The sequence below is a fragment of the Hypanus sabinus genome, chromosome 3 (assembly GCF_030144855.1).
Source record: "Hypanus sabinus isolate sHypSab1 chromosome 3, sHypSab1.hap1, whole genome shotgun sequence".
NCBI lineage: Eukaryota > Metazoa > Chordata > Chondrichthyes > Myliobatiformes > Dasyatidae > Hypanus > Hypanus sabinus.
The window spans coordinates 134,045,727-134,069,239 of record NC_082708.1 but is presented as its reverse complement, the minus strand read 5'-3'; positions in this window follow the sequence as shown (position 1 = coordinate 134,069,239).

Genomic DNA, 23,513 nt, shown 5'->3' with positions numbered 1-23,513 from the left:
GGGCGAGGCCTCTCTCATTCATATGTACTGGTTTTGTCCTAGCTTGGAGAAATTTTGGAAAGATGTCTTCATAACGTTATCGTATATTCTGAATCACCACCTAGAACCTAACCCTTTAATTGCTTTGTTCGGTTTTTTGGGTGAGACAGATTTACGTCTGAGTTCGACTAAGTGTCGAATATTATCTTTTGCTTCTCCCCTGGCTAGATGTTTAATCCTCCTTAGATGGAGAGATGTTGTCCCGCCCACGCATGCTCAATGGCTTAACGATATTATGTCCTGCTTAGACCTTGAAAAAATTCATTATTCAGTTCTTAATTCGGATATAAAGTTCCATAAGGTCTGGGGACCTTTTAGTGAGTACTTTCATAACCTTCTTCTTAACTAAGGTTTTTTTTATCGGTCCCTTGCTTTCAGCTCCTTTTTTTTTGGTAGTAGGCATTAATATCTTCTGTTGTTAAGTGTATTTACAGTTTTGGGAGTTTGATTGTCCTGATTTATTCTCTCTATATCGTGTTGTGGTTGGTCTGGAGTTTTTTTTGTTGCGGGGCTTGGGGAGGATACTAATTTTACATGTCTTTAATTTGGGTGCTTTCTCAATTATCTTTTTTTGTATTATATTATTATTGTATGTTTATTTTTGCACTGTATTAATGTTCTTCATTTTGATCTGGGTTTTTTTTATCTGTAGCGATGTAGAAAATGTATTAAAAAAACTAATAAAAAATGTAAAAAAAGATGCTTGGAAGCAGGTACAAAGGAGATGTGAGGGTTAAGTTTTTTATGCAGAGAGTGGTGAGAGCGTGGAATGGGCTGCCAGCGAAGGTGGTGGAGGCGGAAACAATAGGGTCTTTTAAGAGGTTCCTGGATAGGTACTGGAGCTTAGAAAATAGAAGTATGGGTAACCCTAGGTAATTTCTAAGATAAGGACATGTTCAGCACAGCTGTATAGCACTGTAGATTTTCTATGTTTCTATACTATTGTTTATATTTTCTATTCTATTTAAAATTTTCCCTGATATATTTAAGAGAAGTAATGGAGATAATGCTGCTAATACTACTGAAAATAAATTCATCAAAAAATAAGCACTTTCAATTGTACTGAATTGTCCAACATTCATGTATGACCCTATTTTAGAATACTTTAAAATATCTGTATAGAATTAATCTCATTAATATGTACCATTCATTTCAAGCAAGTATATATTTTATTATTTAATAATCTTTTAGATGCAGAAAAAAATAGCTCACAACTAATCACAAAAGGCTTACTCTATGAATACCTTCAGAACTCTGGAAAATGGACAGTGAAAGCTTGCCAAAATTCCACAAACTAACTGCATAATTTTCCAACATGCAGATTCTAGTTTATTCTCAAACTGACTGATTGATCTTGTTGAGGAGATGATGTTAGGAGCAATAATGAAATCATCAAAGTTCTTCACAAAGACTCACGCCATTCTAGGTATTAATTTTCAGCAATCACCTCCTCTGAATATACCCCTACTAAAGTCATTTAAATCAATCAATCCTCATTAGCGAAGGAAAAAATTCTAAAGAACAATATTAATTTGATTGCTTCCCTATCCTTCAGCCAATTTTTCACACATCTGTGAATTCTGCAACAAAACAGACACATGAGGGCTTTAGGGAATGGGCAATTCTCTAACACTGGTTTAGACCAGTCTTTATGACATCTTGAGGGAGCATCCTCGGGCTCTTTCAGAACCTTTATCATTTTGCTTGCTTTGCTGTCTATTTAATTGGGTCATTATTAGGCTACTGCCATTTCTTGCTGCAAACTATTCTTTTACAAATTTAGTGGTTAAGTCAGATTGCAGTAAAGGGTTCTGTCTCCATCTGTAAATCGCATTACAACCATAACTGCAGTCAAAGAAGTAAAAGTTCCATGTAAGAAATGAAACAGTGCCTCGAGAGGGTTTGAGGTGCCACACTGCTAATGAGAAAGATATGCAACATGGATGAATCTGGCCTTTGGCATCAGATTGTCATAATCTGGGAAGTTCAATTCCACACCTTGGAAAAATTTAAGGCTGCCATTACAGGTAACAACAAACACAGCAAATCAAGGGTCCAATATTCATTTGCTGAGGCAAACCATCATCTTATTTCTACTGAATTTCTATAAACCTGAAGAGGTTTTGCAGAATGGTAAATAAATAATTGCTCAGCAAGTTAGAGATGGTGCACTCATGACACACAGTACTTCACTGCTAATCATTTACCTCTTCTCCCAACCCCTCTCCTCCCAAAAATACAAACAGCAAATGCCTGTGCCCTAATTTCTCCCCCATATTCTGATCACTACCATCTGGTATAATCTCCAGCACACTGTAGCCACTAATACTCTCTGCAAACTGCCCAGTTTTTTCCCTTCTACTACAGATAGTGCTTTTCACACTTTATTCATTTAAAAGTTGCATGTCATGTACATCTTTACTCACTCTGCAACATCTTCCCTAAGGAGCTCCTCGCTGATTTTTTTAATCCAATGTGAAGGATCACGCAGATAGCTAGCTAAAGGCTTCTGGTCACAGTGAGTCCGATGTTATGAGTATTTGGCTCCTCATTTTTACACCGGCAGCAACTGCCATATCTAACGCGGACACCATTGGTTTCAATGAGATCGCCAAGCTTCATTAAAGAGTCAACTTCATGGGATTTGTTTTCTTCTTACAAACAAGAGAACATCTACAGATGCTGGAAATCTGAGCAACACACACAGCTGGAACTCAGCAGGCCAGGCAGGCAGTCCTACCAAAGGGTTTCAGCCCAAAATGTCAGCTGTACTTTATTTGTAGATGCTGCCTGGCCTGCTGAGTTCCACCAGCTTTTTGTGTGTGTTGCTTGCTTTCTTCTTCATTATTTTTATGTTTCCAATTAACTAAAACAAGCTGGGTGTATTTTAAAGTAAACTATTTTCTTGGATAATTCCCAAAAAGATAATTTTTAATTACTTAAACATATTTCTGATGTTTCTAAGTATCTTTCTGATCATGAACGTTCTGAAGGAGAGTACAGAGAAACAGCTTCAGTCTGCGCTGCCCATGGATTGCAACACCTCTCCGAATGACCACAGTAATGATGCCCCCAAGACATTGGGAGATGAGTGGCCACAAAAGATTTGTGTCAACGGGAGACATCCTGCTGCAGACCGACATGAGACTCCTTTGAGAAAGAGCAACCCCTTATTTATGAACGATCCAAGTGTTCAATATCACACTCTTTACACTTGTCCAAGTGTTTCATATTCATAACAAGGGAACCCAGAGGCATTTATTATCCAAATAATATTTTCCTCAAAAACCTCACTTTGTGAATTCCAATTTCCTCTTGACAAGCACTTACTCAAAGATCCTTGCAACCCTTAGCATTTATATGTGCTTTTCCAATTCAAATTATGGATTCTCGTAGTTAGGCAACAAATGGCATTGGAGTAAAGAGCTGAGAGTTATAGTCATAGAGAAATACAGCACAGATATACATTCTTCAGCCCATCGAGTCCATTGCAGCCAATACGTCCACTGCTTTAGTTCCAATTTTCTGCATTCAGCCCATATCCCTTGAAGTGTCACCCCTGCATGTACCTACCCAAGTGCTTCTTAAATGTTACAATTGAATCTGCCTTCAGCCACTTTATTGGCAGTTTATTCCATATTCTCACCACCCTCTACATGAAAAAATTGCCCTTCAAGCCTCTCATTCAAATTCTATGCTCCCTAATTTTGGACTCCTCTACCCTGAGGAAAAGACCGCCACCATCCACCTTATCTACTATTTACTGCTCATGGTACCTCTGTAGGGTCATCGTTCATTCTCCAATGCTCCAAGGAATAAAGGCCTACCCTGGATAACTTCTCCCTATCACTCAGGCCCTCTGAGATCCTCATAAATCTATTCTGCATTCTTTCCATTTATCCTCATATTTCCTATAACAGACTAACCTAAACTGCACACAATACTCCAACTGTATACTCACCAATGATTTATGGAACTGCAGTATAATGTTCCTGACTGATGAAGGCCACTGTGCTAATTTCCTTCGCCCCATCTCCACCTTCTGAATGCTGCGTTCGGAAAACTAGGCATTTGCACTCTTTGGTCCTTCAATTCCATTCACTCCCTAATGCCCTGCCGTTCATTGTACAAGTCCTACCCTAGCTTGACTTTTCTTAAAAACATCACCTCACACTATTTGTATTGACATCCATTTGCCACTCCTTGGTCCACTTCCCTACCTGATCAAAATCCCCCTATAACGTATGAGAAACTTCTTCACTATCAACTCCTCCTATTCCTCTGTCACCCACAAATTTATTGATCAAGTGCTGTGCATTTGTATCCAAATCATGTAAATAAATAACAAAGGTCCCAACACCAACCTCAGCAGAAGATCTATAGTCACCAGACTTCATTCTGAGAAACAACATCTTACCACTATACCAGAGGTCGGCAACCTGCGGCTCCAGAGCCACGTGCGGCTCTTTGATCTCTGTGATGCGGCTCCCCGTGGTTTGTTAGCTTTTGAAAAGTAATTCGAAATTTGAAGATTATGGTGATCTTGTACAATATGAAAACTTTGCGGAGACCTCATCTCCTGGCACATCCGAACCGGCTCACAATTAGCCACCGTTCCGACTAAGGGAGATAGCCTACGGGGGTTTGTGAGTACGTGTCTTTTGGAGCATCCGCGCCCACGGGGACGGGTTGAGCGAGGCTTTAAAGCAAGGCTGTTTAGTTCGAATAAAGTTACCTTTGACTGCAGTCTTTATTTTAGCGCTGCGTGTAGCGCTACACCGCTACAACGTGTTTTTATCGCTAATAATATACATCACCACTGCCAATGCCTGACACCCGCCAGTGCGCGCATTCTTTTAATTCTTCGATCCAAGGTAGGCTAACTATGTAGTAACCTTCAACCCGACGTCTTTTTTTCGGAGTTCAAAATGTTTTTGTTGCATGCAGAAATGTAATTTCGTTTTCTCTGCAGGAGTTCATCAATTTCAAAAATGCAACACATTATAGTTTGTTTATACATAGCATAAAGGCAAAAAAAAAACCCGTTGTATGCAGTGTTATTTCATTTTGTGGCTCCCAGTGTTTTCTTTTCTGTGGGAAATGGGTCCATATTGGCTCTTTTAGTGGTAAACGTTGCCGACCCCTGCACTATACTCTGCTTCCTACCACCTAAATGCATCTAAGGATCTCTTCCTGGATTCCATGGGACCAAACCTTCCAGACTAGCCTATCATGAGTTGCCTTGTTAAAGTCCAAACATACCATCTACTGCCCTACCCTCATCTATCTTTTAGGTTACCTCTTCAAAACTCTCTAAAGGTTGATCAAGCATGACTTTCAATGCACAAAGCCATGTTGACTTCTCCTAATCAGGTTCTGTCTATCCAAATGCTGGTAGATCCTGTCCCTCAAAATTCCCTCCAGCAAATTCCCCACTACTGATGTAAGGCTAATTGGCCCGTAATCATCGACTTGTTCTAGCTTCACTTCTTAAACAACCAAACATTATCCACCTTTCAATCTTCAGGACCTTCACCAGTAGCTAACTGGTGCAAATTTAAAGCAAATATCTCTGCAAAAGGGCCACCGCAATTTGTCCTCAGGATTCCCACAAAGTCTGAGGGTGCATTCACTCAGGCTTGTGGACATATTCACCTTAATGCACAGTAAGGCTGAAAATACCTGGTTCCTAGTAATACAAATGTCTTCAAAAACATTTCCGCTTGTTTCCCTTATCTCTTGATTTTCTCCTCAGTAAACACTGTGGAGAAATATTTGTTAAAAATCCAGCCCATCTCTTGCAGCTGAAGATACAGATAGACCTGCTGATCTCTAAAGGGACCTATTCTCTCCCTGGACACCCTTTTACTCTTAATATAGCAATAGAACCTTTTGGGATTTTCCTTAACCTTACCTGCAGATCCATCTCATGCCTTCACTTTGCCCGCCGATTATTCTCTTGACAGTATTATTTATCTTTTTATAGTTACTAAGGGATTTATTTGTCCTTGACCTCCTAAATGCAATGCAAGAGCCCTTCTTGTTGTTGAAGAGAATCTCAACATACCTCATCAGTCAAGGCTCCCTAACTTGCCATGTTTATCCTTCACCCTAACAAAAACATGTTACTCCTGGATTCTTGATATTGCTCTTAAAACCTCCCATTTGTTCCTTTCCCTACAAGCAGGTTCACCAAATAGACATCCGCTAGATCCTGCCTAATTCCCCAAAATTAACCACTCTCCTGTTTAGTGCGCTGACCTGTGGATTTGTCCTATCTTTTATCATCCCTATCTTAAAACTAATAAAATTATGATCACAGTGGAAAGTTGCTCCCTGACTCCCACTTCAGTTTCCTGCTTGCCCCATTCCCTGAGAGGAGATCCAGTATTGCATCTTACTGAATTGGATCCTCTGTAGAGTGATTTAGAAATCTTTACCTGAACACACTTTAGAAATTCCATCCATGACACCCTTAACACATTGGGTAATCCAGTCATAACAGCTACATTAAAATCAACCCTATCTTTCTTACAACTATGAGCAATTTCTCTACGCATTGCAGCTCCTGAAGTTCCTAACTAATGGGGGGAGGGAGAGTTCTATAATACCACACCACTCAATAAACCCTCCCCTCCTTGTTTTCTAAGTTCTATCCATATAGCCTCACTGGATGATCCCCCCAAGAATGATTTGTTGTTTTGTCCTCCTTTATCAAAAGAGAACTCCCCTCCTGGTTACCTATACCTGTTACTCATGTGGCATCTGTATTCTAGAATATTGAGCTTCCAGTCCTGCCCTTTCCTCAGCCATGTTTCTGTTATGTCATCCCATTTCTCAGAACCAATCCATGATCTGAATCCATCAACCATATCTGTTTGACCTTGTGTATTGCAATAAATGTAGTTTGACTGTATATTCCTTTCCATGCCTTTATAGTACCCCCACTATCCTAAAGAGCTATCACTAAATTTGTTCTTGCTGGCTGCTGCTTACCACATGATCATGCTCAGAGTTCCACCCCCTCCTATCTAGTTTAAACCATTCAGTGTAACACCATCAAATTTCCTTGCAATGATATTGGACCCACTCTGGTTCAAGTGCAACTTGTACCTCTTGAGCAGCTTGCCTCTATGCTAAGAGAGACACCAATGGTCCAAGAACTCGAATCCAAATGTGCTGCATCAGCTTCTCTGCCTCAAATTCATATGGCCTATCCTTCTATCACTTTCATGTAGCACTAGAGATCACTATCCTCTTCCTTTCCAAATCTGATGAAGGGTCTCAGCCCAAAAGGTCAACTGTTGATTCCTCTCAATATTTATTGCTCCTCCATGACAGACCTTGAGAGGTAATGCAGAGAAGTCTTCCTGAAGTGTTGTCACTGTTCTCTCTAAGCTGCGGGGGTGCACAGCCACAGAGTAACTGAAATGCTCCCACACACATAGCCTGTGTTGCCACACAGCTAGAATTTTCTTTCATAAAATGTTTATGTAATTTTTAAATTATGTTAATATAATTGTGAATTACCCTGTAATTATATGTTTATGAATATAATCCATAAATTTTCTAAATAATAAACATACCACAACCTTTTCTTTGAAACATTTTAGAGCTTCAACCTATTTACATTTCCAGTGTTTCAAGTGCCAACACTGTTATAAATTTTAACAATAAGCACAGAAATGGAAGTCAGTAGCTCAATGTTAATAAACCGCCAGCCTGCTGAACACTGACACCATCTGAGTTTAAAAGCTATGAAATGCGGGAGATTTTCTTTGTGGTATTGTATTTCATTATACTTTTCAATTAATAAAATCAAAAGTATGTGATTTTTTTCAATTTTTATTCTAAGTATTCATGTTACAAAAAAAACTTTAAAGTGCCACGCATTTTTCAGGCTGTGTAAAAATTTCCTGCTCAGAGCAATATGGGTCCACACATCAATAAATAAAATTAGAGAAAATGTTGGTTGTTGTCTTGTTTCAAGGTATTCCATCATGCTCCAGAGTAGGAAGATCAAGGATTGGATTTAGCAGCAAAGAAGAAATAACAAGTTGTATGTGAATCAGTCGAGATGTTTCATCAACCTAGGGCTCTTATCATTCTTGTTTGTAGTCGTCATGGGCCTACTACGAAGATGTTATTTACTATACAATTTGAAGTCACAATGCTCCAATGATGGGAAGAAATGAGTACAGTCGGCCCTCCTTATCCGCGAGGGATTGGTTCTGGAACCCTTCGCGGATACCAAAAAACACGGATGCTCAAGTCCCTTATTTAACCTGTTTCAGTGCGGTGGACTTTAGGACCTGGCGGAGGTCTGAATCCGCAGTGTTTCTGTTCACGAAAATAATCATGATCACGATTGAAAATAAAGTGGAAAGAGGTGAAATGCCATCAGTCATTGGAAAAGCATTAGGCTACAGTCAGTCAACGATCAAAATAATTTTAAAGGATAAAGTGAGAAAGACCCTGCCCCGATGAAAGCTACAACTATTATTAAGCAACACAATGGTTTAATTATTGAAATATATATGTTTCTTAAGTGTTTTATATGCATAGAAAGGTAAAATATATACTATTTTCTAAGACAAATGTTTGACTAACTGACACTAAATAATACTGGATGTAGCTATTCTGACTTACTTAGTAAAAAAACTTCTGATTTTTTTCGATCCCGATCCATGATAACCTACGCATATCCTCCTGTATACTTTAAATCATCTCTACATTACCTAGAATACCCAATACAATGTAAATGATATGTAAATAGTTGTTATACTACATTGTTTAGGCAATAATGACAAGAAAAAAAATCCGTACATGCTCAAAGAATGAGTGCTGGAGGAGCACTTCCGGGTTTTCTCGATTTGCGGTTGGTTGAATTCACGCATGCAGAACTCGCGGATAAGGAGGGCCGACTGAACGTAGAATGGTGACTAGAATCCCTCCCAAATAGTTTTTATTTAAATACTGAATGGCATCAAGCTTGTTTAATGTTAGTACAGCTACACTCATCCAGGTAAATGGAAACTATTCGAACACACTTCTGGTTATTCTCTGTGGGTGGAGGCAAAGCTTTGGGTACCAGGAGTGAGCTACATCTTGGAGGATATCGAGCCTATCACTTACTTATGCACCCAAGGTATCTATGTGCTTGGTCCGGCTGGGTTTTTGCATGACTGTGTCCTCCATCACCAAACTAACCTTATGTCTATTTATTTATTGAGATACAGTGCAGAATAGGCCATTCCAACCTTTCAACCCACACCGCCCAGCAACCCCTGATTTAATGGTAGCCTAGTCACGGGACAATTCACAATGACCAATTAACCTACCAACTGGTATGTTTTTGGACAGTGGGAGGAAGCAGGAGCACCTGACAGAAACCCATGCAGTCATGGGGAGAACATACAATCCCATTAGAGGTAGTGGTGGGTATTGAACCCAGATTGCTGGGGCTGTAAAGTGTAGTGCTAACCAACATGCTACCGTGATACCCTGTTCTCCTTAATTTTAGATGATAAATGTCTCTCATTTCCATGACACAAATGTTGCTTGCCACATACTAGCCCATGCCTGAAAGCTCTCTTGGTCGTGCTGCAAATTTGCAGGGGGATTGCATGGTAAAGTAACTTAACATATCTGGGTTTAGGACATGCCCTGCAGCCATGTCTTGGCAGCTGGGATTATTGACTTTCAACGATCAGAACCTTTTTGTGTGAGGTATGACCAAAATCATTAGACTTTGATATCCTTTAGTTTCAGTTTTATCAGAGTTCCTTAATGCTATACTGGGTCAAATACTACTATGATGAATAGGGAAGTCACTTTCATCTCACCTCTGGAGTTCTTTGGCTCTTTTAATTCTTACTGATGAAGCAATTCTGTGTCCATACCTTAGTAATAGATGTAATAGGCTCAGCCCCATAAATTTACAAGTCATGACTTCACAACTCTTGCACAAGTCCAGGGTTTGTTTCATTCAGGTGGCTGGGTGCTGGCATTGCCCTTTGAAATGACTATCTACAACAGGAAGATTCAGCCTTATTTAATGTCTGTTATACTTCTGAGTGTAAACATTATATTTTTCTTCCTTAAATCAGTGTGTTCTACACGGTAGTAAATAAAAATAAAATTGTATCTTATAATGCAATTGATAAAGTAATACTTGTTTGAGTTCTGATATTTAGATGTGATGCACATGATTAGCAGACCATTTCCACTTTCAAGCCTTTATAATTTTACTTGTCACAGTGGAAGATTCACAAAGTTCAAAACAACTACTCCATGGATGTACAATATTCAGAATGGGTCACAAATTACATATTATAGTGTTATTGTACAAATATCTGAAGCAGTCATATGATATTACCTCATTCACTAACCTAAATGGAATAATTAATCCTACTGGATGCTGGGGATGCAGTATTTATTAAGGATAATTTGGAAGCTATGGGGTAGTGAATGGTATTGGCCCATACTACCCATTACAAAGGAACTGAAAATGGGCAGAGATTTAGAATGGGCAGTTGATCCAATATTACTTCATTTACACTGCCATAAGAGGACCACAATATTTACAGTGTGTGAAAGGAATTGTTGCTTGTGTCATGAACTGACAACTCTAGTAATTTAGCAGGCAGGGGTGCTGTCCACACTATGATACGATATCACTTACAAGATGCCAATGAGTGCAGTGGAGAAAAGGCTGTGAAACTGTGAACCTACTGTATGTTATGAAGAGGTGGCTGTATTTAGCGTGATAGTGTTGTGACATTGGCTGTGTTGGAGAAATGACTTTGATTTTGTAATATTGGACTGTTCTTGAATGTGTGGCAAAGTGCTACCACTGATTGTGTGATGGTGGGACATTACTTACATGCCACAAAATTAGCTACACAAAAGAAAGGCAGCATCTATCATTTGATACATTGACTTCTGGAGAGCTAGGACTGATTATTTAATATAGATGAACTGCAGAAGAAGACATGCACTGGTTGTGTACAATAGAGGTATTATACTTTGTTAACATTTATCAGTAGCATATTTTGTTTTGTTCATGTTTTACATTAATCTCATTCAGCTGGTTAACTAATCAATTTTTTCACATTTGTCATTTGTGCTGTCTTCTGAGTGGATTGTGATAAACCCTGAACAATATTTTGCAATACAGGATAACTTTGCATTTATTACTTCCATTGAATTATCTTAGAAGAACGAGGGAAGATTTCATTGACGACTATCAAATATTGCAAGGCCTAGACAGAGTGGACATGGAGAAGATGTTTCTTATAATGGGGGAGTCTAGAACTAGAGGCCAGTCATCCCTTTAGAACAGAAATTAGGAGAAATTTCCTTAGCTAGACGATGATGAATCTGTGGAATTCATTGACACAGGCAGCTGTGGAGGCAAAGTTACTGGATTTATTTAAAGCAGAGGTTGATTGGTTTTTGATTAGTAAGAGTGTCAAAGATGATGGAGTGAAAGCTGGAGAATGGGTTTGAAAGGGATAATAAATCAACCATGATGGAATGATGGTGCAGCCTCAGTGGGCCACATGGCTTAATTCAGCTCCTCTGCCTTGTGATATTATGGTCTTATCTCATAGATCTGTTACATCCAAAGCATTTCTAGTAGCACACAACAGCTTGGAACCCTTCTTAATCAAGTGAACATACTTTAATTCCTCACTTCTACTCATACTCCATAATTACCCCTCCCTACAACATTAGCCCCTCTCCTGTCCTTTGTCATCACCAAAATTGGCCGGCTGGTGGCATAATGGCATCAGCGCCGGACTCCGGAGCGAAGGCTCACGAGTTCGAATCCAAGTCGGGCCACCCCCAAGTGCGCTCTCCATCTGTGCCGGGTTGAGCATCGAGCTAGCCACTCGGCCTCGTAAAAAACAAGGGTCAAGTCAGGAACATTAATATTGTGACCTGGTTAATCCGAAAGGAGACCAATCCTGACACCACGCACCAGACAAGAATGGCTGACTGTCTGATGTGACACGCTAAAAAAAACAAAATTCAAATCAATCAGGTCCTCAATACACCCAAAGACGTTTGTCATTGAATCATCAGGGAAATAGATATCGTGCTGATGACACGACCTTGCATCCATCCTATTGTATATTAGAAAAATGGCTAACACATTGCCCATAAATAAAAATGTACAGCCAGTCTGACTTCCCCTTGCTCTGCTGGCTGCATGCAAGGCTCAGGCAACAGAGTGACAGTCCTTGGAAATATATCTCCTAACAATAGATATCAATCACCAGCACACATTTTCAGTAATCAGACCTTGACTACAAGACAAAAAGCATTAGAAAAGTCTGTAGCATGAAGACACAAGAGGCAACAGATACTGGAATCTGAATCAAAAGAAAACAGAACACTCAGTAAAACCAGCAGAATCGGTGGAAGTAAAAGTGAAGTCAGTGCTATGGATTGTCAATGTACGTTGCATGTTTATACTGAATGATAGTTCTGTATTAATTAAAATTAATATTCAATCAAATGATAAGCTATATGGAAAATAAGTCAGGTGGGATTAAATTCCTGTAGAATAAAGACACCCCTGCCATTCCAATTAATCTGTGCTAAGGGTATTTCTGATGGAAAAGAAGTTCTGATGCTTAAATAGCAGACTTAAGAATGAGGACTACAAACAAAGGCTGTGCCACTGTGACTTTGCTAATGGTAATGCCAAAACATTAACAAGGCTAAATCAAGATAAGGAAGAAAAATAGACCCTCCAGATGTCTGACTTTATGCTCCAATAAAGTATAAAAATATTGTGGGTACTTTTTGCTGCCTGTTGATTACTAGAAAAACAAAATAGCAGAATGATTTGCATTTATGTAGTGCATTTAATGTCCTCCCTCAACTTACACTTAAAATCACATAAATGGCTGCAGGACAATTCAACAAAGTATATTCTGCCAGATCCTCCTGTTCTGCTTTACCTTTTAGAAATATACCTTCTAATTACATTAGCTACCTTCATTCTACTTACCAAAATGTAACACTTCACATTTCTCAGCAATAAATTTCATCTGCCTATCCCATCTGCCAGTCTATGTCTCCATCAAGCCTATTACCATCTTTCTCATTTCACCAGATCTCTGGGTTTTGTATGATGTGGTTGGATGCATAGGGCATGATTAATGTATATTATTAAAAGCTGTGACCCTGGGAACTTCACAGTACTTTCAACACACACTAAATGCTGGGGTAACTCAGCAGATCACGCAACATCCATGGAGGAAAATAAGCTGTCAAGGTTTGGGGCTGAGGTCCTTCATCAGGTTTCACAATAAATTTAATGACACATGCCAGTGATATTAAACATGATTCTGATTCTGGTTCTGATCAGGACTGGAAAGGAAGAAGCCAGAATAAAAAGCTAGGGGAGGGGAAGGAGCACAAGCTAGGAGGTGATAGGTGAGAGAGGGAGGTAAGTGTTTGAAAGGAAATAATGTGCAAAGCTAGGAGGTGATAGGTAGAAGGGGTAAAGGACTAAAGAAGACGGAATCTGATAGTAGAAGTCAGTAGACCATGCAATAAAGGGAAGGAGCTGGGTGACCAAAGGGAGTAGCTGGGCAGGGTGTGAGGATGGGGAGGGGAAGAGAAGTGATGAGGGGATTATGGGAATGAGGGAAAACAACTATCCCTTTCACCCCTCTCCCCCAGTCATCTACCTTCCCCCTCCGACATGGACTCACCTATTACTTGTTGGTATGTGCTATTCCCCCCTCACCTTATCTTTTTGTTCTGACTCTACCTTCTTCCTTTCCAGTCCTGATGAAGGGTCTGGGCCTGAAGTATAATTTCCTTCCACAAATGTTGCCTGACCTGTTGAGCGTCCCCCTGCAATTTACGTGAATTGTTCAAGATTCCAGCATCTGCAGAATCTCCTGTGTCTCCGCAGTATTTCCCTTCAGTTTGATAAATAATCTCACCATTACTCATGTTACTTAGCAAATGTTTTATCCCTGTGGCCTCAGTCTCGATACTTCCATGCCTTTAATCTTGAAATACTAATAAGAAGAAATGCTGAAGTGGAGTTACTGTTATAATGCAGGAAATGCAGCAAACAATTGAGTTTGTCCATTCCAGGGAAATCATGAGGTCAATTAGATACTATCACATCTAATATGTTTATGGACCACTCCAGACTTATGAGAAGTTGTCCTTCCAAATGCTAAAGCTTAACTTGAGAATTTATTCGGTTGTGAGAACCAGAGCTGAGGAAGGCTATTTTAACCTTAAAGTGGGTACAATGTGGATAAATTGTGAAAACATGTTTGTGTCCCCTGTGTTTAGAAAACTATTACAGAATTTAATCAAGGTTTTCAAATATTATGCTGTAAATATAAACAATACATTTCCTCTGTGGCCATCAGTAACAACAAGATGTAATCTCAAAATTAGAGTTACATTTATTGGAATGAAACCATAAAACATTCCTGCACACAAATAGAGGTGGAAATTCTTTTTTCCCAAAGATTTATGGATATCTAGAAATTGAAATTCTGAACCCTGATATTAATAGGTTTGTGTTGGACAAAGTATTAAAGGAAATGAGCTAAGTCAGGAATAAAGGTGCATTACTGAGAATTTCCCGAGGGAGAAGGCTTGAATAGAATAAGCAGGAGAAAATAGAACTAGAAAATAGTTCAAGAGAAGTGTAAAGGTGAGGAGAAGGATTCCTGCCAGTGGGCCTTATCTGCCCAGTGTACCCAGGGTACTGTTCTCCTCTTAAGTTGCATGTTAGACAGAACGTTTACAAGTTTCAGTTTTCCATCCACCATATTAACCAGGTCACAGTTTTCCACATTCAGAACTAATAGTTATATTCCATCCTGCTTTGTGGAAGGAAAAAATGGTAAGAACAACCTAAAGGCCTTGGAGGTTACCATTGACTTCACAAACATCACCTCACAGTCGCATTGCATGGAATCTGAAGAAACTCCAAGAGGTATGGACAACTGTTAAGACTACTTTTTGCTCACTATCTGCTCTGTGTGTGCGTACTCATGTATTATTTAAATTTATGTGAGGTGTTGCACCTTGATTGATCAAATGTAAAGAGACTGTACACTGTTAAGAGCAAGGCTTGCAACTGTGTTGATGAGCAGAGAGGTCTCGCGGTCCAATTCATAGCTCAATGGAAGTGGCTACACAAGTTGATAGGGTGGTTAAGAAAGCAACTTGCATGCTTGCCTTTATTTAGTTGAAGCACTGTGACCAAAAGTCAGAAAGTCAGGGCTTTGGAGAAGGTGCAGAAGAGATTTATCAGGATGTTGCCTGGATTAGAGGGCATGTGCTATAACAAGAGGTTGAACAACTTGAGATTTTTCTCTGGAGCAGCAGAGGCTGAGGGGAGATCTGACAGAGGTTTATAAGATTATGAGAGGCAGAGAGAGAGAGTAGACAGGCAGTATCTTTTTCCCAGGGTTGAAATGCCTAATACCAGAGGGTGTGCATTTCAGGCAAGAGGAGATGTTCAAAGGAGATGTAAGAGGCAAGTTTTTTTACACAGATTGAGCCGGGTGCCTGGAATGTGCTGCCTGTGGTAGTGGTAGAGGCAGAAATATTATGGATTTTTAAGATTCATTAGGTAGCCACATGAATGTGAGGAAAATTAAATGATATGGACATTGTGTAGTCAGAATTGTGTTGGCTCAAATCACAACTAATCAGTCCTGCTGAAGGGTTTCGGCCAAAGCAATAACTGTACTTCTTTCCCATAGATGCTGCCTGGTCTGCTGAGTTCCTCCAGCATTTTCTGTGTATAGTTTTGTTGGCTATTTGATTACTAATTTAATTGGTTTGCTACAACATTCTAGGCCAAAGAACCTGTTCCTGTTCTGTACTATTCTATGTTCTAGGTTCTATGCTCTACATCATACCTTTACATAATCAGTATTTTTGGAAAGAGATACGTATTCACTATTTAAGATTTAATTTATTCACAGTTCGATGGTTTGATCGTCTCAAAGGAACTTACATCATTTGCATGTTATACTCTTAAGCAGCGCAGTGGCACTAGCTCACAGCAGCACATAAGTGAATTCAATCCTGACCTCAAGTGTTGTCTGTATAGAATACTCACATTTTCCATGGACAATCGCTATGTACCGTGCTTCCTCCGCACTCCAAGAGTATACAGTGGTAGAAACATTCATTGCCTATTATAATCATTGCAATTGCTCCTCTCATGTAGATGATAATGAAATGCATTTTTGTCAGATCTTGCAGGAATATATTTTATATATATAACATACACACACACACACACACACACACACACATCTCGCGAGACTAACAGATGCCATCGATACACATACAGTATATCTCATTGCTATTGATGCACCATCAATAACTAGGAGACTGGAAGGGAACAATAGGCTTTTATTAACAGTGAAAAGGGGAACACAACCATGTTGAGACTGAGGGAGGAGCAGTGCCCCCAATTGCCTTTATACAGGGGTCTGTGGGAATAGCCACAAGAGCAGTCAGCGTGGACGCGTGTCCAGACAGGTATACATAGTTTACCACATTTACCCCTCCTTTGTTTTAAAAGAGAGTCCCCACGGGGCGAAGTTTCAGACAAGTATTTTCACAGGTCGAGTCTATCAGGCAGTCGAGTCTGTCGCTGCAATCTACGTAGCACCGGTGGTGATTGCACAGGTGCCGGTGGTGATTGCACAGATGCCGGTGGTGATTGCACCGATGACGGTGGTTGTGCTGGCTCCGGCCTGACTTGAGGTGCCAGCCCGTTAGGCATCAGTAACCCCCCGTGTGTGTGCATTGCGCCGCGTACGGGAGTGTCGGGAGGAGTCGGTGTAGGGCTCGGTGTGCGCGGTGTCTCGTAGGTATATACATCGATGGGTACAGGGTTCATAGTCACCGTGGAGTGTTCGGGATAGAGTTCTGGTGCTCCTGCGGGTGCCAGGTCGTGGACGGAGACCGTGTCCTCCCGCCCATCAGGTAAGATCATGTAGGCATACTGGGGGTTCGCATGTAGAAGGTGAACCCTCTCGACCATCGGGGAGTATTTATTGCTCCTCGCGTGTTTCCGGAGCAGCACTGACCCTGGGGACGTCAGCCAAGCCGGTAGGGTGATCCCAGTGGCAGACTTCCTGGGAAAAGAAAAGAGTCACTCATGAGGGGTGGCATTGGTGGACGTGCATAACTGGGAGCGGATGGAGTGGAGTGCCTCGGGGAGGACCTCCTGCCAGCGAGAGACCAGCAATCCCTTTGACCTAAGGGCTAAGAGTGTGACCTTCCACACCGTGGCATTCTCCCTCTCCACCTGTCCACTCCCCCGGGGATTATAGCTTGTGGTCCTACTAGTAGCAATACCCCTAGCCAGCAGGTACTGGCGCAGCTCGTCACTCATAAATGAGGACCCTCTATCACTGTGGATATAGCAGGGATACCCGAACAGAGCGAAGAGCTGGCGCAGGGCTTTTATGACGGACGTGGCAATGGTGTCGGGGCAGGGGATGGCAAAGGGGAACCGCGAGTACTCGTCGATAATGTTGAGAAAGTACACATTGTGGTCAGTGGAGGGAAGGGGGCCCTTAAAGTCAACACTCAGTTGCTCAAAGGGGTGGGTGGCTTTGGTAAGTTGTGCCTTTTCAGGACGGTAGAAGTGCGGTTTGCACTCAGCGCAGACTTGGCAGTCCCTGGTCATCGTCCTGATGTCCTCAAGGGAGTAAGGCAGGTTCCGGGCTTTCACGAAATGGAAAAGCCGGGTGACCCCCGGGTGGCAAAGATCTGCATGGAGGGTGTTTAACCGGTCGAGCTGCGTGCTGGCACATGTTCCCCAGGATAGGGCATCAGGGGGCTCATCGAGCCGTCCAGGCCGGTACAGGATGTCATAGTTGTAGGTGGAGAGTTCGATTCTCCACCACAAAATTTTATCATTTTTGATTTTGCCCCGCTGTTGGTTGCTGAACATGAACGCAACTGAGCGCTGGTCGGTCAGCAAGGTGAACCTTTTGCCGGCGAGATAGTGCCTCCAGTGCCTAATAGCTTCCACTATGGCCTGGGCTTCTTTCTCCACCGCGGAGTGCAGAATTTCAGGGCCCTGAAGGGTACGAGAGAAGAATACTACTGGCCTTCATGCCTGATTGAGGGTAGCAGCCAGCGTGAAGTCGGGGGCGTCACTCTCTACTTGGAAGGGAATGGTCTCATCCACCGCATGCTTTGCTGCTTTGGTAATGTCCTCTTTAATGTGGCTGAAGGTCGCGCGGGCCTCGGCAGAGAGGGGAAACTTGGTGGACATGACCAGGGGGTGGGCCTTGTCGGCGTAGTGAGGGACCCATTGGGCGTAATAGGAAAAGAAGCCCAGGCACCGTTTGAGGGCTCTGAGGGTGTTGGGAAGTGGGAGTTCCAACAGGGGGCGCATACGGTCGGGGTCAGGGCCAATGACTCTGTTCTCCACGACATAGCCAAGGATAGCAAGTCGGGTGGTTCCAAACACACACTTGTCCCTGCTGTAGGTAAGGTTAAAAGCTTTGGCCGCTTGGAAAAATTGTTGGGAGGTTGGTGTCGTGATCCTGCCGGTCGTGACCGCAGATGGTGATGTTATCCAGGTATGGGAACATGGCCTTCAGTTGGCACTGGTCCACCATCCAGTCCATTTCCCTCTGGAAGACAGAGACACCATTCGTGACACCGAAGGGGACGCGCAGGAAGTGATAAAGCCTGCCGCCCGCCTCGAAGGCAGTATAGGGGCGGTCCTCCGGGCGGATGGGGAGCTGATGGTAAGCAGATTTCAGGTCTATGGTCGAGTACACCTTGCACTGAGCTATCTGATTGACCATATCCACGATGTGGGGTAGGGGGTACGCGTCAAGCTGCGTGAACCTATTGATGGTCTGACTATAGTCCACGACTATCCTATTTTTCTGTCCATTCTGAACAACAACCACGAAGGGCTAGAGCTTGGCTCAATGATCCCCTCCCTGAGCAGCTGCTGCACCTCCGACTGAATGAAGGCCCTGTCCCCCGCACTGTACCTCCTGCTTTTAGTTGCCACAGGTTTACAGTCAGAGTCAGGTTAGCGAATAGCGGTGGGGGAGGGATCATGAGGGTGGAGAGGCTGCAAGTGTTGTCAGTAGGGCGGCTGTTGGCATGGTGCTGGGTGGGATGTGCGGGTCGGTGTGTATGTGTGGTCAGTAGCGGAGTAAGTGACGAATTCCCACAGAACTGAGGATTTCTGTCAGTGAGTGGTGGGAGGGGCCCGTCATACTCCATTGTCACACTTTTCAGGTGGCTCTGGAAGTCGAGCCCCAATAGCACAGGGGCACACAGTTGAGGCATGACCAGTAATGTAAAGTCCCGATATTCTGTGTCCTGCACCACCAGTGTTGCTACACAACCTCCCCCCCCCCCCCCGGATGTCTGTGGAATGCGGTCCAGAAGCCATGGTGACCGTCTGGCTTACCGGCTGTGTCACGAGTCCGCAGCGTTGCACCGTGTCTGGGTGAATGAAACTCTCAGTGCTGCCTGTGTCAAACAGGCAGCTAGTCCTGCGCCCCTCCACCAGGATGTCCATCATTGACCTTGCAAGCTGGTGGGGAGCGCTTTGGTCGAGGGTCACGGAGGCCAGAGTTGCATCACCGTCTTGGTACCCGGTAAGCACCCATGGGTCGGAGGCAGGGCGAGGTGGCGCTGGCCAAGATGGCTGCCCCCATGCCTCGCACGCGGCGGGCAGGCAAGATGGCGGTGACTAAGATGGTGGCCCCCATGCCTCATACGAGGCGGGCAGGCAAGATGGCGGTGACCAAGATGGCGACCCCCATGTCTCACACACGGCACTGCTCGACCCCGCTCACGGTTTGGACTTACAGGCCTTGGCGAAGTGGCCCTTCTTTCTGCAGCTGGAGCAGGTAGATTCTAAGGCTGGGCATTTTCAGGGGTGCTTTTTGAGTCCGCAGAAGTAACACTGTGCGGACTTGCGACTGGCAGCAGCTGTGGTCGATTCGCCGGTGGGTTGCGGGGTCTGCAGCATCCACGGGGCCAGCGGGAAAGCGCACGCCTGGACAGTGTCACCGTTGTGCAGAGCGGCTTCCAGCGTGTAGGCCAACTCGATCACCGAATGTAAGGTAAGATTGGCGTGTTCCAGCAGCCGCTGGCGCATGTACACAGACCTGATCCCCATAACGAAGATGTCTCTTACTAGCAGCTCTGCGTGCTGTTCCGCCATCAGCCCCCTGCAGTCGCAGGCCCGCACGAGTGTCTGTAGGGCCCGGACAAACTCAGCACACGACTCTCTGGCCCGCTGCCGCCGTGTCACTAAGCGATGTCTTGCGTAGACAGTGTTCACGGGCCACAGGTATTGTCTTTTGAGGGTGTCCAGTGCCCCTTGGTAGGTTGGCAGATTCCTGATCAGGGAGTAGACCCGCGGGCTGACCCTGCAGAGGAGAACTCTGTGCATCATGGCAGCCTCGGTCACTTGAATCTCCTCCAAGTACGATTTGAAGCATGCAAGCCAGAGTTCAAAAGCGATGCTGGCTTCGGGAGATTGAGGGTCAGTATCCAATCTGTCTGGTCGTAAAATTCGTTCCATGTTTTAAATTCGCTGTTAATAAAATTGATGCACCATCAATAACTCTAGGAAACTGGAAGTGAACGATAGGCTTTTATTAACAGCGAGAAAGGGAAACACGACCATGTCGAGACTGAGGGAAGAGCAGTGCCCCCAATCGCTTTTATACAGGGGCCTGTAGGAGGAGCCACAGGAGCAGTCAGCAGAGGGGCGTGTCCAGACAGGTATACATAGTTTACCACAACTATGCTTACTGAAGAAACAAAAAACAGGGATGGAAGCAAGAGCAGAAAGTGTTGCAAGTCTTGCTCACAGTAAGTCTGAGAATTTAATCGTTGATCATTGGCTATAATGCAACATGTACATTTATGTATTTATGCTCATGTCTGCTGCTTTGTATTTTGGAAAAGGAACTGTGATCAGTGATGTTGAGCATAGTAAAACACAAGAGGAGCAGCTGAAAACTGGAGCAAGAGTTAAGAATCAGGCCTTTCAAGCCTGCCACTCCGCACCCCACCCATTTAATATGACCATGACCAATCTACATTGACCTCAGCTTCTCTTCTGTTTCATCTTTCCATGCCTCTCTATGCCTCAATCTATTATATGTTAATCCATTCCACTTTAAATACTTCTAATGATCAAGCTCTGCCTCCTGCCTGAACAAAGAATTCTAGAATTCACCACCTTCTGCGAGAGAAATTTCGATGTATCTTAGGTTTAAATTACCATCCCTATCTTGAAGTTCTATCCCTTATTTGAGACTCTCTGCCAATGGAAATCATCCCAAAATAATACACCATCAAGACCCCTTGAAAATCTTAAGTTTGAATATATTTACCCTACGTTCTTCTAACTCCAAGGATTAGAAGGCCAAATTATTTAGTGTTTTTTTCTTAGACTGCTTTGAATGCTGCTATATCCTGTTTTAGGTAAGGAGATCAAAACTGTATCCGGTATTCTAGGTGCAGCTTCACCAAAACCCTGCACAGTTGCGACAAAACTTTCCTATTTTTAAATTTCAATCTGTTAGAAATGAAGTTCAAAATGTTGTTTATCTTCTTTGCTACTTGTTGGACCCGTCAGCCAGCTTTTTGTGCTTGTGAACGACACAGTATTCTAAACTGAGAAAGAGTTACCAGAGATTCTTTTTTGGAGTGAAAAAGTTTATTGACTCCAATAGGGTAAACATTTCACTAAGGTAACAGATCTCAAATTTTATGATTGATTTGTGGTTGTATATTAGTGATACTAGCAATAAATGCCAAACAAATACAAAACAGGCTTTTCTCCTTTCTTGATAATGAATGCAGGATTAAATATAACATTTCAGAACAAAATTCAATATTGGTGCATTATTGAGACTACCAAATGACAATTCAGATATAAGAACTGAAAGCATGTCTACGTATTCAAATTAACATATGACCCTTTACAATTTACAATAATCTAGAAGATATCATTATAAAAGAAGCATATTGAAGCATTTTGAATGGGATAACCATATCATATTTCCAGATAAGGTGTAAAGCTGCACCATAACAAAGAAGTTGTCAATGGAACAAGACTGTGCCAAGTGTACAAAAAAGGCAATTTTTGAAGAGTGGCACAGTGTATTCTAGTATCTTGAGAAGTTTTCTTTATTGACCTAAGTTCGATGACAATCCAGGAAAACATCAGCACAGAGCTGGAAATGACCAGTGAGATTTTCCCAAAGACATTAATCGCCATGAGAACAGTTTTAATAACTTTTTTTTTGGCAATTTGTTCATTGTTGTTAAGGCCAGTATTTATTATGCATTGTTAATTGTTCCTACTGTAGCAGCAAGTAACGGGTTTCAACAAGGAAGTTGTAGGTATGCAGAATCACGTTTTGTGCCCTGCCCTTCTGAACAAGATTAGGGAGCAGTCATTTAAAATGAGGTGCACTGAAACCTCTTCTTGCAAAGGATGGTAACTATCTCTACCCCAGTGACTTTTGGAGGCTAAATTATTTGAAAAATTTAAAAGGGAAGTAAATAAAATTTTGAAAGATAAGGGAAATTTGAGCTATTTGAAACTGGAACTGAAGAGGAGAGGAGATGATCTGCTGAAATATGATTCAGTGATGGGTGGGCTTGAGAGCCTGAGTGGCCTACTCCTGCTCTCATTTATTAGGCAAGAGAACTATGCCATGATTGGCCAAATTCTGAGAGTCCTCTGCCTCCCACTCTTTCTCCCTCTTTTAGCAGCTTGCTGTTCACGACATTTCTCCTGTTTGATCCATGCAAGCCTTCTCCCATGGGAAATACCCACAAATGCAACCTTATGCCTGCATTAGCTCAATTCCCTTGGAACATTTGTTCAACACAAATCTGCTAACACCAGTGTCGGTAATTTCATTTTCCTAGTATCTATAAATCTTTGGCAAAGAGAATTCTCAGCTTCCATTTCCATTTGTGTACAAAAGTGTTTTGGATTTCAATCCAATAAGCTTAACTCCAATTTTGAGGTTATGTCCTGTCTCCAAGGATAGTCACAGGGGAAACATTTTGTATGTATCTACAGTATAGGATTTGAAAACCTTGATAAGATTTTTTAAATCCAGCTATCATTCTGGCAAATCTACTATGTACTCATTCTAAGGTCAATACAGATTTCCTGAGGACCAGTTCACAAAACCAAATCCATTACAGAGTTACACACGCACACGGTGCTAAAGGAAGTCAACAGGTCAGGCAGCATCTATGGAGAGTTAACTAAGCTGCATTGTTAGAATGCCTCGGCGTTTGAAAGAACTGCAGCAGAAATTGTGTTACTGGTGCTACAAATGTTGGTCCTGACAGTATCTGGTGGATTGAGTTCTTTTAGCCTCTTAGCAGTGAGCACCATCATTCCGGAGCAGAGAGAGAGGGAGAGA